General features: G+C 33.2%; 1 long non-coding RNA gene across 1 annotated transcript in view; it reads right to left on the bottom strand.

Annotated features, from left to right (window-relative positions):
* The window catches only part of LOC118734053, a 49,147-nt gene extending 37,256 nt beyond the window's left edge, over nt 1-11,891 (bottom strand). The window contains exons 1-4 of the long non-coding RNA XR_004992325.1: nt 11,493-11,891; nt 11,395-11,437; nt 7,174-7,340; nt 6,324-6,918 (exon numbers count right to left, since the gene is read on the bottom strand). This is a non-coding gene — a long non-coding RNA (uncharacterized LOC118734053). The remainder of the gene's footprint in view (nt 1-6,323; nt 6,919-7,173; nt 7,341-11,394; nt 11,438-11,492) is intronic.
* Between the last annotated feature and the right edge of the window lie 248 nt (nt 11,892-12,139).

Here is a 12,139-nt window from a genome sequence, read left to right as displayed (position 1 = left end):
AATGATATTTTCTTGACTTTCCGATATGTAAATGCTCATGCATATGCAGATGATCTCCAGATATACTTATCTGGTCCATTCCAGGATGTAATTGGAACTACGGCAAACCTAAATCAGGACTTGTCTTCTGTTTCGCGATGGGCCACTCAAAACGGCCTCTGTCTTAACCCGGTGAAGTCGTATGTTCTACCTGTCTACAAGAAGAAAGTCAGTTTTAGCTACATTCCACCAGTTTGTCTCGGTACGACTTCTCTTGTATTAGTCGAAAAAATAACCAATCTGGGTTTTGTTATTAATTCTAACCTCACCTGTGTCGATCACATTAACTCCGTCGTGGGCAAAGTATATTGTACTCTAAGAAATTTAAGGCAATTTGCACCGTTTACTCCAACTCTTATCAAACAAAAGCTTGCGCGTCAATTAATTTTGCCTATTATTACCTATTCTGAGTTGGTATACAGCAAGCTCGACTCCAGGTCTTCTCATAAAATTGATACCTTATTTAATAATGTTACGCGCTATGTCTATGGTATACGGAAATTTGATCATATATCCGCCTGGAGGTCTAGTTTACTAGGATGTGAAATTTCTGATTATTTAAAAGCCAGAAACTGTATTTTTCTTTTTAAACTGTTGAGTTCAAAAGAACCACATTACCTTTATGAAAAACTGATTTTTCCAAAATCTGAGCATTCTTATGATCTAATTGTGCCTGTCTTCAAACTTATGAGCTCCACAAGACTGTTTTTCATCAATGCTATTAGAATTTGGAACTCTATACCTGCTACCATTAGGAGCAAAATCAACAGAAGCAACTTCAAAAATACTCTTTATAATTATTTCGCTAAAAATTGATGAACCATCTACATATTTCCAATAATATATAATTAAGTGATTTTTTGAGCTTTGTAAACATACCATAATGTTTGTATATATATTATAAGTTTTATGTATCCGTGTTATTTCTGTTTAATTGAATGTGTCATATGCGTTTGTATATATTTTAGAATTTTAATTTGCAACATATAAATAAATAAGTATTATCTTTACTTTTATCATTGTTGTACTATAAAAGATTGAATCTTATTGTACTAATGCCTGAACCGAAATAAATGAAAGAAATGAAAATGAAATGAATGCTCACAGAGTTGAATTTTCTCAACTTGCATGCATGTGTTTGCGTGGGAAACCAACTTCAAGTTAATTACACTACATATACATATTTTGATTGAGAGTTTTTGCGGCTCGGTAAGTATTTTCTTTATAAATATGTATAAAAATGTAATGGATGTATGCTGCATCAACTTGTCGAAATGACAACTGTCAAGCGTTTGTAAGCGCACACTATGGGGTTGCCAATTACCGTATTAGATGCATCCACATTTAAAGAGAGTTTGGCATCTTTGTTAAAATGATTTAACAATATCGTAGACGCAAACTTTTCTTTAATACATTCAAAGGCTTTATTTGTTCGGTCATCCCAAATTAGGGACTTGTCACGTTTCTTAGTTGTTCGATTGATTAAATCGTAGATAACTGCCGTAAACTCAGCTAATTTTGGTACATATCGATGGTAGTAGTTAACCATGCCTATAAATTTCTGCGCCTGTTTAATAGATTTAGGACGTTCAAAACTAAATAGCTATCACTTTTTCATCAGAGGGTCTAATTCCTGCCCCAGAAATATTATGTCCTGAAAAGTCAACACTTGTAACACCAAAAGTACATTTACTTGGTTTGATATTTAACCCATACTCCGTTAGGCGTTGGAAAAGTATACGGAGATCTTTAAAATGCTGTTCCTCATTTTCACTTGCAACCAATAGATCATCAATATATGTAAAAACAAAATCTAAACCACTAACTACTTCATTAATAAATCTTTGAAAAGTTTGCGCTGAATTTCTTAGTCCGAAAGGCATTCGTATAAATTCAAACATACCGAAAGGTGTCGTTATTGCAGTTTTATAGATATCCTATTCTGCCATTGGAATTTGGTGGTAGGCTCTCACCAAATCTAATTTCGAAAATATATACTTATTTCTGAGATTCATGTTAAAATCTTGAATATGAGGTAAAGGATAACGGTCCGGTACAGTCACAACGTTAAGTCTCCGAAAATCACCACAAGGACGCCAGTCATTCAGTTCTTTTTTAGGTACAAGATGCAGTGGAGATGCTACACAAGAATTTGAAGGTCTACAAATCCCTGTCCTCACTAAAAAATCGAATTCAGTTTTTGCTACTTTAAATTTAATCGAATCCAAGCGCCTTGGCTTTGAGAATGGCAGATTTCCTTCAGTAAAAAGTCTGTGAACGGTAGAATGTTTAACCGGTTTCGAATAATCTGGTTCAGCAATCAAAGAAGGAAACTCCTTCAACAATCTTGTATGCTTGTTCTCTACTACGAAAATTTTTGGAAGTGAAATGTTACAAACACATGAAACCGTGTTAACCGAAAGACTTGTTACTGGATCAACTGAACGTTTGCATTTCATGTCAATTAAGAGACCGTATTTGCAAAGAAAATCTGCACCAATAATAGGTTTCGCAATATCAGCTATAAGAAACGTAAATGGGAACTCGCAGTGTTGCCAACTTTTTAGTTTCAAAAAGCACCAAACCTTGGAAAAAAGAGCGTTTTACCGCACTAAAAGCACTAAATTTTTTTTTATCTAAGGATACTCTTTTTCATAACAGTTTGTGGTAAGCAAAAGTAAAAAAATAAGCAATATTTACATGTATAAATAAATACACATTCATGCTTGCGAAACTGGTACATCTGGAGAAGGAACAATCGAATCGCAACAAACGAAATATAATTTTAAAGGGGAAGAGTAATACTTAATGATACCCTAAGTAGAAATGAGCGAAAAAATTTGTTGTTTTATAATATTACCTCAAATATTGCGAAAAACCGTGTTTTTACACTTAGATGCTAGGATATCTCAAAATTCTGACGTGGTAGAGAAATTCTGTAATTGGATTCAGCACCGAAAAATCTACACAAAACGGTTCCACTCAGGTGGAAAAAAAGTTAAAATTTTTCGAACTGTGTAATCAATCAATAATCAAGAAAATAAAAAAAATAAATACTTAACTTATCTGCGTGCTAGCATTTTCAACGCGAATACAATTTAACAAAAACGCAAGAACGTGGGTTTGCAACTTCATCTTTTTATCAATCATGGTTTGCATTTTAGTGCATTTAAATTTGTAGATTCTTGTAAATTCAGAAATTTTAGTTCAGAAAAAAGCACTAAAAAGGGCACTAGGCACTAAACCATTTTTTTTGGCGTTTTAATTTTCAAAAAGCACTAAATTTAGTGCTTAAAGCACTAAGTTGGCAACTATGGGAACTCGCGTCTTTAACCCAAAATATATATTTAAAATCTTTTTACCATACGTTGAAATCGTTTAACCATTGGCTGCAGTAAGTATTATATCTGAAGAACGTTTTGTATGAGGGAATTTTTTAACCGGAAGTATAGAAATTTCTGTTCCTCTATCAATCAAAAAATTTAGTTTGTTTGTTTTATCAAAAATAAAAAGGCGACGTGTGGTAATATCTAAATTTCCATTGTTTGCCGCCACAACAACAGAAGACTCTAGTTTGACGAATTTTTGTTTTTAGAAAAAGCACAAGGCTGTTGACATTTCTGAGCCTTATCACCAAATTTGTAATGGTATCTACATAACCAATTTTGACTATCACGAGATTTTGATCTACAGTATATTTTGCTTAGCTGAACGTCCTTCTTTGCACGAAAAACTTGTGCACGTAACCGAAAAAGGCACTTCATCGAATTTTCTTTACTACTTCAATGAGGAAGGTATCCGAATCCCTATGACACCAAATATTGGCGGGGCACTTACCATGTAGAAATTACTGCAAGCGAAATTTTTACCGAATGTTATCTAATTATCTATATAACTACATAAATTGATAGCCATTTTCGCTGTTCTGCGAGATGAGCAAAATAAATAAAAGGTTGTAAAATTAGGTAATTGTAGGGCCAGTGCAGGTAAACGTCATACTTTCATTGATAATTGATACTAGTCGCACAATTTTTAAGGCAGGTATCGCCAATGTGCAGGTATGTTGAATGCATCTATCGGAGCAGTTTCCTTATAAATGTTAAAAATAATGCTTTTGATGCGCATTTTGGGGTAGGTATCTTAAATGTGCACTTAAGCATAGAGGCAGCAAAGCAAAATATACTGTACTTCTGTATGGACTTCTAAAACAATTCCTATTAAATGATCTATATCTAGAATTTTGATTAATTTGTTGCTTAATAAAATTTAATTCAAAGGAAAGTTTTTGAAAATTTTCGCACATAAGATTCGTCGTTTCAACTAAATTCTCAATTTTGAAAACTATTCATAGCTGATATTTCGGTTTTATTAATCACTTCCCAAATATTATCAGCTAGTTTCACCAATTCATTTATATCATTGGTACTTGAACTAGCTAATATCACGCTAAGATTTTTTGGCAATTTTCTCAGCCAAAGTTTCTTTAAAATATCTTGACTAAAATTGGAACCTACAAGCAACATGAGCGACCGATAAAATTCAGAGGCTTTACGATCACCCATCTCTGAATCTGACAAAATTTTATCTAATTTCTTATTTTCGCTTAAAGAATGCCTTTCAATTAAGACTTTCTTTAATTCTGAAAACTTGTTGTTATCCGGAGGATTTTGAATGAAATCTAATATTGTAACTATTGCTTCTTGCGGAAGCGCTGTGAATGTGTGTTCAAATTTTGTAGTATCTTGTGTAATGTTTTTCATGTTAAATTGGATTTCTGTATGTACAAACCAAGCTTCTGGACAACTTGTCCAAAACTGTGGAAGCTTGACTGAGGTTGCATACACCTCATTATTATTTTGACTAGCATAAGGATTTGCCAACTCCTCTTGAAAAGAGTTGTTTTGCAAATCTATAAGCGAGTCATTTAAATTAGTTGCGTTCGATAACAAAATTAGCCAACACCAGCCAACAATCAAAATGAAGAGAGTAAGCGAAAATTCTCTCCCAAAGAGAAGAAAAAGCAAAAAAGTAAACGAACAGGAAATTAGCCATTACTTGCCAAAACCGGAAGAAGAAGACACACCAGCTGACTTTGTTTATGTTTTATTTGTAAACAAACTGAAATTCATGTGGCCTCCATAGAAGAAAAAAGGAAAGTGAACGTTCAATGTTCGCCAGGAACATTTCTAGAAGTAAAAACTAGTTGGCGGTATCATAAAGTCACATAGCAGGTAGCCTAAAAGCATATAAATACCAAAACTCGGAAAATGCAATTTTGTTTGTTTACAAAAATTGCAACCATATGTTTTGTGATCATGTTTTCGTGTTGGATAATTTTTGCTGACTAAAATTTTGCCAGTACAAAATGAACGCTTCTCTTACATCAAAATGAACGCTTGCTCTCTCAATTTTTGTGTGTTGGATAATTTTTTGTCGTTATCGAACGCCATCCAGTAAAAATTTGGAAAAAACTATTACAAATTTTTGACTTGTCGAACGCACCTATTATTAGTCCGTGTAGATGTGTGTGTATCATGTGGGGGTGAACGAAACATTATAGTTGCGTTCGATAACAAAATTAGCCAACACCAGCCAACAATCAAAATCAAGAGAGTAAGCGAAAATTCTCTCCCAAAGAGATGAAAAAGCAAAAAAGTAAACGAACAGGAAATTAGCCATTACTTGCAAAAACCGGAAGAAGAAGACACACCAGCTGACTTTGTTTATGTTTTATTTGTAAACAAACTGAAATTCATGTTGCCTCCATAGAAGAAAAAAGGAAAGTGAACGTTCAATGTTCGCCAGGAACATTTCTAGAAGTAAAAACTAGTTGGCGCTATCATAAAGTCACATAGCAGGCAGCCAAAAAGCATATAAATACTAAAACTCGGAAAATGCAATTTTGTTTGTTACAGAAATTGCAACCATATGTTTTGTGATCATATGTTTTCGTGTTGGATAATTTTTGCTGACTAAAATTTTGCCAGTACAAAATGAACGCTTATCTTGCATCAAAATGAACGCTTGCTCTCTCAATTTTTGTGTGTTGGATAATTTTTTGTCGTTATCGAACGCCATCCAGTAAAAATTTGGAAAAACTATTACAAATTTTTGACTTGTCGAACGCACCTTATGATAACTTCACACAAATAATCTCTAAAAGGAGTGTTTACAACTGATCCGAAACAAGTTTAAATATACGGTACAATGAAAATATATTATATATATCTAATTTAAAGGGGAAAAAAAAATTTTCAAAAATTAGACAAAAAGATACAGCTCACCACTGTGTACTGAAATTGCTGCTATTAACAGCGACCGGACGTTGCTTATTGCTGCGGCTGCTTTGTATGTTCCTTTAGTTACTGTGCCAGTTGCTGCCGTCACTTTCGCTACTCAAATGCTTTGACGTCGTCGGCTGATAGTGATAATAATGATGTGGGGTAGTGCAATACCAAGCTGTGATAGTTATTGTGGGAATTCTCCTAGCTGTTGGCGAGGTCGGAAAGAAGTTGGACTATGTCTTGTCGAAATAGCCAAAGAAACCATCGGCACTAGGTAATGCAGCAGCAGCAGTAGCTTTCGTAGGTTCTTAATGTTCATAATTCACTTATCATAGGCCGGTGAACTCGATTGCGTTGGCTGTGATGAGGACAGTGAGAAAATCAGTTATTGCACTTGTTTTGGTTGATGATTGAAGCTGTTGAGAGTGATAGTTTTGTTGCAGTTTCAACAGTTGAACTCCTTGCACCAGTAAAACAATAGGAAGGAATTTCACAAGCTGATACGATAATCCTGTTAGCACACGGGTAACTCCTAGTGAAATATTTTTGTTGCTGATTGCTTGCTTGCAGTACGCAATATCTCCTGGCAGGATCGCTAATTGTAGTTAACAATATATAAATTTAATTAAAAAAGGTTTAATCTAAAAATCCAAATGAAATTATGTTGTTTACAGCTCAAGAAAAATATTTGAAGTAATCTAATTTTCTCTTTGATGTTTGAACTACAAAATCACTTAAATATAAAATTTCTAAAATTACAAAGTTGAAATTAACACAGTACAATAAAAGACAGTAACACAAATACAAAACCTACAGCAATTGTTAAGTTAAATTGAGGGCATGGACTTACTCCAACACGACAGCCAGCTTTTGCTTTGGTGAAATTTCGTCGTTTGGCCTTGTTCGCTTTTTAGGTTGCAGTTGAGGATGAACCAGCTCATACAACTCGTTGAAACTACATACATCCATATGAAAATTCTCCTTGAACTGTTTTTCATTGGCAACTAGGTCATCAAACTGCAAATGATTGTTTGAGTAGATTTCGGGAAAATTAATGTATACAATTAAATATACAATTAAATTACATATAATTAATCAATTTAAAAAAAAATCATGAAAATTTCAAACTTACTAATCAAAAATTTTAGAAAATATTCGGAAAGTATGCGGTTTTGTAGCGCATTCAATTTTGAAAAATAAAATGCTAATTAAAGGTCCCTAAAAATTACCGTCCATTTTTTAGAATTTTTTTTGTTGAGGGAGTTGTGCATTTTCTTCCATATAAAATAGATTTTGTTCACATGTTCTGAAAAAGAAGTTTGAAATTTTGATGGATTTTTTCTAATTTGATTAATGATTTGTGTGAACTTTGTGCAAGCTGTAAAACTTTTATTAATGCGGTTTCTGTTACAGAACTAACTAGATTAAACGATAATTACTAAACTTATATAAATAAACATAAGTTGCAAAAAATATAACTTTGAATTTTGTTACTATCTTATTGACCGCAGCTGTAAGTGACCAATTGCGGACGGACAGACAGACATGCTAATCATTTATATATATACACCTAGCAGAAAGTCTTTATTAATATTCACAATGTGGTTGTTCACGCTTGCCTGGTTATCAGGTTATCTAGTTTTGTGGTTATATTTTTTATTCAGTTTACAACAGTAATGGTGCATTTACATGGTATGAAGCCATATGAACTGTTGATACGCTAAAATAGAGGGACTACATGTTCTAACGAGGAATTCAATGATATCGAGTGGGATGCATTATAATACATTTTTTCATATGAAAAGTTATGGGGAGATACTGTAAACATATTGTTGTGATACTGTTAAGCACAAGGCGAATATATATAAGGTGGTATCGATTCAACAAATACAACAATTACTTGTATTTTGTTTTTGCTTTTAGCGGGCCATTGTCAAATTTCAGCTATTCTTCCCCGAAGGAAAAAGGGGGACAGAAAATAAAAACACTCCCACGTTTTCACTCACTCACTAGCGAAATACAAAATTTTGACAATCAAACGCTACTCACAGCTGATGAAACAACACCACCTTATATAAATTCGCCTTGGTTAAGCATATGAAATTATAGCAAGTGGAATTTTCATACATCTTCCCATAAAAAGTTTAACAGATGCAGAGATACCAAGGAGGATTTTTCCCATTTGGATGCCTTTTTAATATAAAAACCCACCGAAAAGGCGGAAAGCGCCAACTCCGCCATTCACATACATGTCAAAAGTATGAATTTTAAAAATTAAAAACAATAAACAAACAAATTTAAAACAAAGAAATTCTTTGTATTAGAACTTTTTCAATAGAAGCAACTCACGTATAGTGGACAATCAAAATACAAAGCACTATGATAACAAACTTAAAAACAAGACATTACACAACATTTTAATGAGCTTTATATCACATTTAAGTAAAAATAAGCCTATATTTTCCAAGCTGGCAAATAAATGAAAATGTGTATTTTTTGTTTTTTACACAAAGACTTGCCAAATATACATATAAGTCAAAATTATAGAAGGCATGTATACTTCTCCCTTTCATTTTTTCGTACAGTTTATGCTTCTTTCTGGCTTTTACAAAATGCAGGGATACCGCACTTATTTCGGTACAATATGATCGTAATGTATTTTCAATTCGAAATCAAAGAAAAACATCCCACGAAAATGTTTGCGATTTTAGAACAATTAGTGTATATTTGCAAACTATTAAGTTATATCTATTAATTTATACATGTGAACTGTTTTCAATGACCATTTTTTCATTTGCTCCAGAATTTTGGGTACATTTTCTTATAGTACCTCTCATTCTTTTTTATATTACATATATACACTCCGAAGTTCGGGATAGTTGGGGTGTTCACAGTTCGTTCCAAATTGTGTCTGAAAATGTAGACGTCTACATTTTGAGACATTGTTAACATCAAACTGTGAGCCCCCCTTTCTAGCAGTCGTCGCAAAATCGTCTCAAAACTTTGCTGGTGTTGCCAGACATTTCTTCCTTGCGTGCATTGTTTATATGTCGCCTTTCGATTTTGTTTCTGAAAAATTGTAATTATTTAACTTAATTATTATTATGTTGGTAATAGTAAACCTCCGAGTGTATTCTGTCATGGAAACAACCTCTCATTAAAATACAATTGCCATTCGGAGTCGGCGTAAAACTGTCCTTTACTTTGTGTGACAAAATCACGCACGCCGCATATCGGAGGAGAAGCTAGGCTAAACACTAACATATTCTTCAAGCGCCGTTTAAAGTACAAAAGCGCGTATCGTGGTTCTGCAAAACCTCGGAACTGAAATTTGTGCCAAAAAAAGATATTTGGTCATCGGAAGCTCCTGACACCAAGCCCTTAGCCATTTATAATAAAATATCGATACTTAGACATAAGGAGATAAGATTATTAAGTTTAAAAGAGAGAACCGTTTTTAATTAGGACAAGTTTCACTCTCTCCTATAAAATTTAGGCAACCTCACATACGGGGTTTTGCATTTCCTTGATGCGCGGTTTTGTAATTTAAGCGAAGATATGTAGAAGTATTGCATACATATTTTGGTGCCTTTTCAAGTATAAAATCCACTGAGAAACGGCATCCCTATGATTTCAACTTATGCCAAACGTTTCGTAAACAAGCAATTCTGAACAAAAAACTGTTTTTCCACAAAGATGTTTAAATGGAAGCATTACAAATATGGAACAATAGCAATCCACAAGGCTTTATTGGCAGTAGGTCCTTTTTAAAGCACATTTAACAAAAAAATATGCTTCTAGTTTCGAAGCTAGCACAAAATACAATTTTTTTATTTGTTGTTTACAAAACAAATATTGTCAAGTATACAAGTCAAAATTGTTAAATATATATCGCTTTCATTCATTTCTTCATAGAGTTGGTGCTTCTTTTATAGGAAAATTTATACGGCTTATGAACAGATTCATACCATGTAAATGCACCATAAAATACACTACAGAATAATAATTTTTAACCAGATAACCTGATAACCTGGCAAGTGTGAACAACCACAACATTTATTTTTTTTGTTATTTTTTTTATAAGAATACGGATCATGCTTCATACAAAATCAAATAAACAAAGGTTTCAAGCTGTATACAAAATTATTGAAAATTCAACGAATTTTCATCAAAATTTTCAACTTTTTATTCAGAATTAAAAAAAAATTCAAGTACGCAGTTTTCTTGTCCCTCAAATATTAGTATGAGTGTGGAAATTAAGTGGCTAAGAAATCGCGTTGATTTTTAATATTTTTTTTACGTACCAATTACCAAATAAATTTTAGCTTGCAAAATATTGTTAATAAATAAAAAATAAATGGTGTACGCAGACTTTTTCTGCTAGGTGTATGTCCATATCTGTAACCAAATATCTATAATATCAATTTAACTTAAATTCGTAGCGACCGATTTATACTGTACTGCATGTGCATATATACAGGGTATCCCAGAAGTAACGTGCCAAACTTTAGGGGAAGGTAGGTGGGGGGGGTGAGCTCACTGATAAACAAAAAATTTTCAGGTAAAAGTGTCACCGTTTTTTAAATTTTTACATTTTTTCGAACTTAAAAAAAATCGTGCCTTTTCATGTGTTTTCTTTAACTGCAACTACAAACCGGGCAATACTTAGTAAATTTTTTATGTAAAATACTTCCAGATAGTTGCCTCTCCATACTGAAATGCAATGTAACACAAAATAATGTCAGGAGCAGGTAATAATGTACCTTTATACTATTTAGCATGATATTTGACGGTAACAAGAGCAAATTCAATTTAAATCTATTAAATATATAAATATTAAATATTAAATTCGAAAAAATGTAAATATTTCAAAAACGGTGACACTTTTACCTGAAAATTTTTTGTTTATCAGGGAGCTCACCCCCCACCTACCTTCCCCTAAAGTTTGACACGTTACTTCTGGGACACCCTGTATATATAAGTACATCTAGGAGTTTGTGGGTGCAAGGTATTTCTTTCCAATTCATACAGCGACTGAGAGTGTATCAAACAATTTTTATTATATACTTACATCCTTTGCGAAGCGCCCAAAATGCTGCTAAATGTAGTTAAACCTGTCAAAAAGAATATAATTAGTAATATTATTATGTTTAAACACATCATTCTTACCAAAATTTCCAAATTGCTTCTGGGGTGATGCACCTACTCTTCTGGATGCTAGTTAGGGTTGCCAGACGTACTGATTTCATCAGTACAGTACTGATTTTTCATTCCTCGTACTGATTCTTAAATCAGCACGCAAATATACTGAATTTTTGGATTCTGTACTGATTTGTACTGATTTTTGTTAAGTCAATAACTAAGCAAAGTCTCATGTCAGACGTGAATGGCCCAAGTCAGTCGTAAGCCGTAATAGCCGATACTAAAAATAATTTCATTAGTATCACCAAGTGCCGTTTTTCATTTTCCAACTATTTACATTCAACGTTTGCAACTAACATAAGGTTCGTTCGCGTAGCTGTTAATTGTTCATGTTTAACCAAAACTTACAGGTTTTTGCGTTCGCGTACGAAAAAACTTGCAAAGTAGGGGAAATTGAGAGAGCAAAGTGACATTTCATTTTGAGGGGAAGCTGTTAGTTTCTGTTGGAAAAATTTTTGCCAACAGCAATTTGCCAATAGGGAAACAGCTGATCAAAAACAGCTGGTTGGCATTTACGCAAATCACAAAATTTAATTTGATGGTTTGGAAGATAAAAATTACAAAATGCGACTAATTAAACTTGTAAGAAATAAGTAGTTATTTGTTTAATCAAT

The sequence above is a fragment of the Rhagoletis pomonella genome, unplaced genomic scaffold, assembly GCF_013731165.1.
Source record: "Rhagoletis pomonella isolate Grant_MI unplaced genomic scaffold, Rhpom_1.0 Rhpom_scaffold_00002, whole genome shotgun sequence".
Lineage (NCBI taxonomy): Eukaryota > Metazoa > Arthropoda > Insecta > Diptera > Tephritidae > Rhagoletis > Rhagoletis pomonella.
Note: the sequence above shows the minus strand (reverse complement) of the source record. Positions and strands in the feature narration are given on the sequence as shown.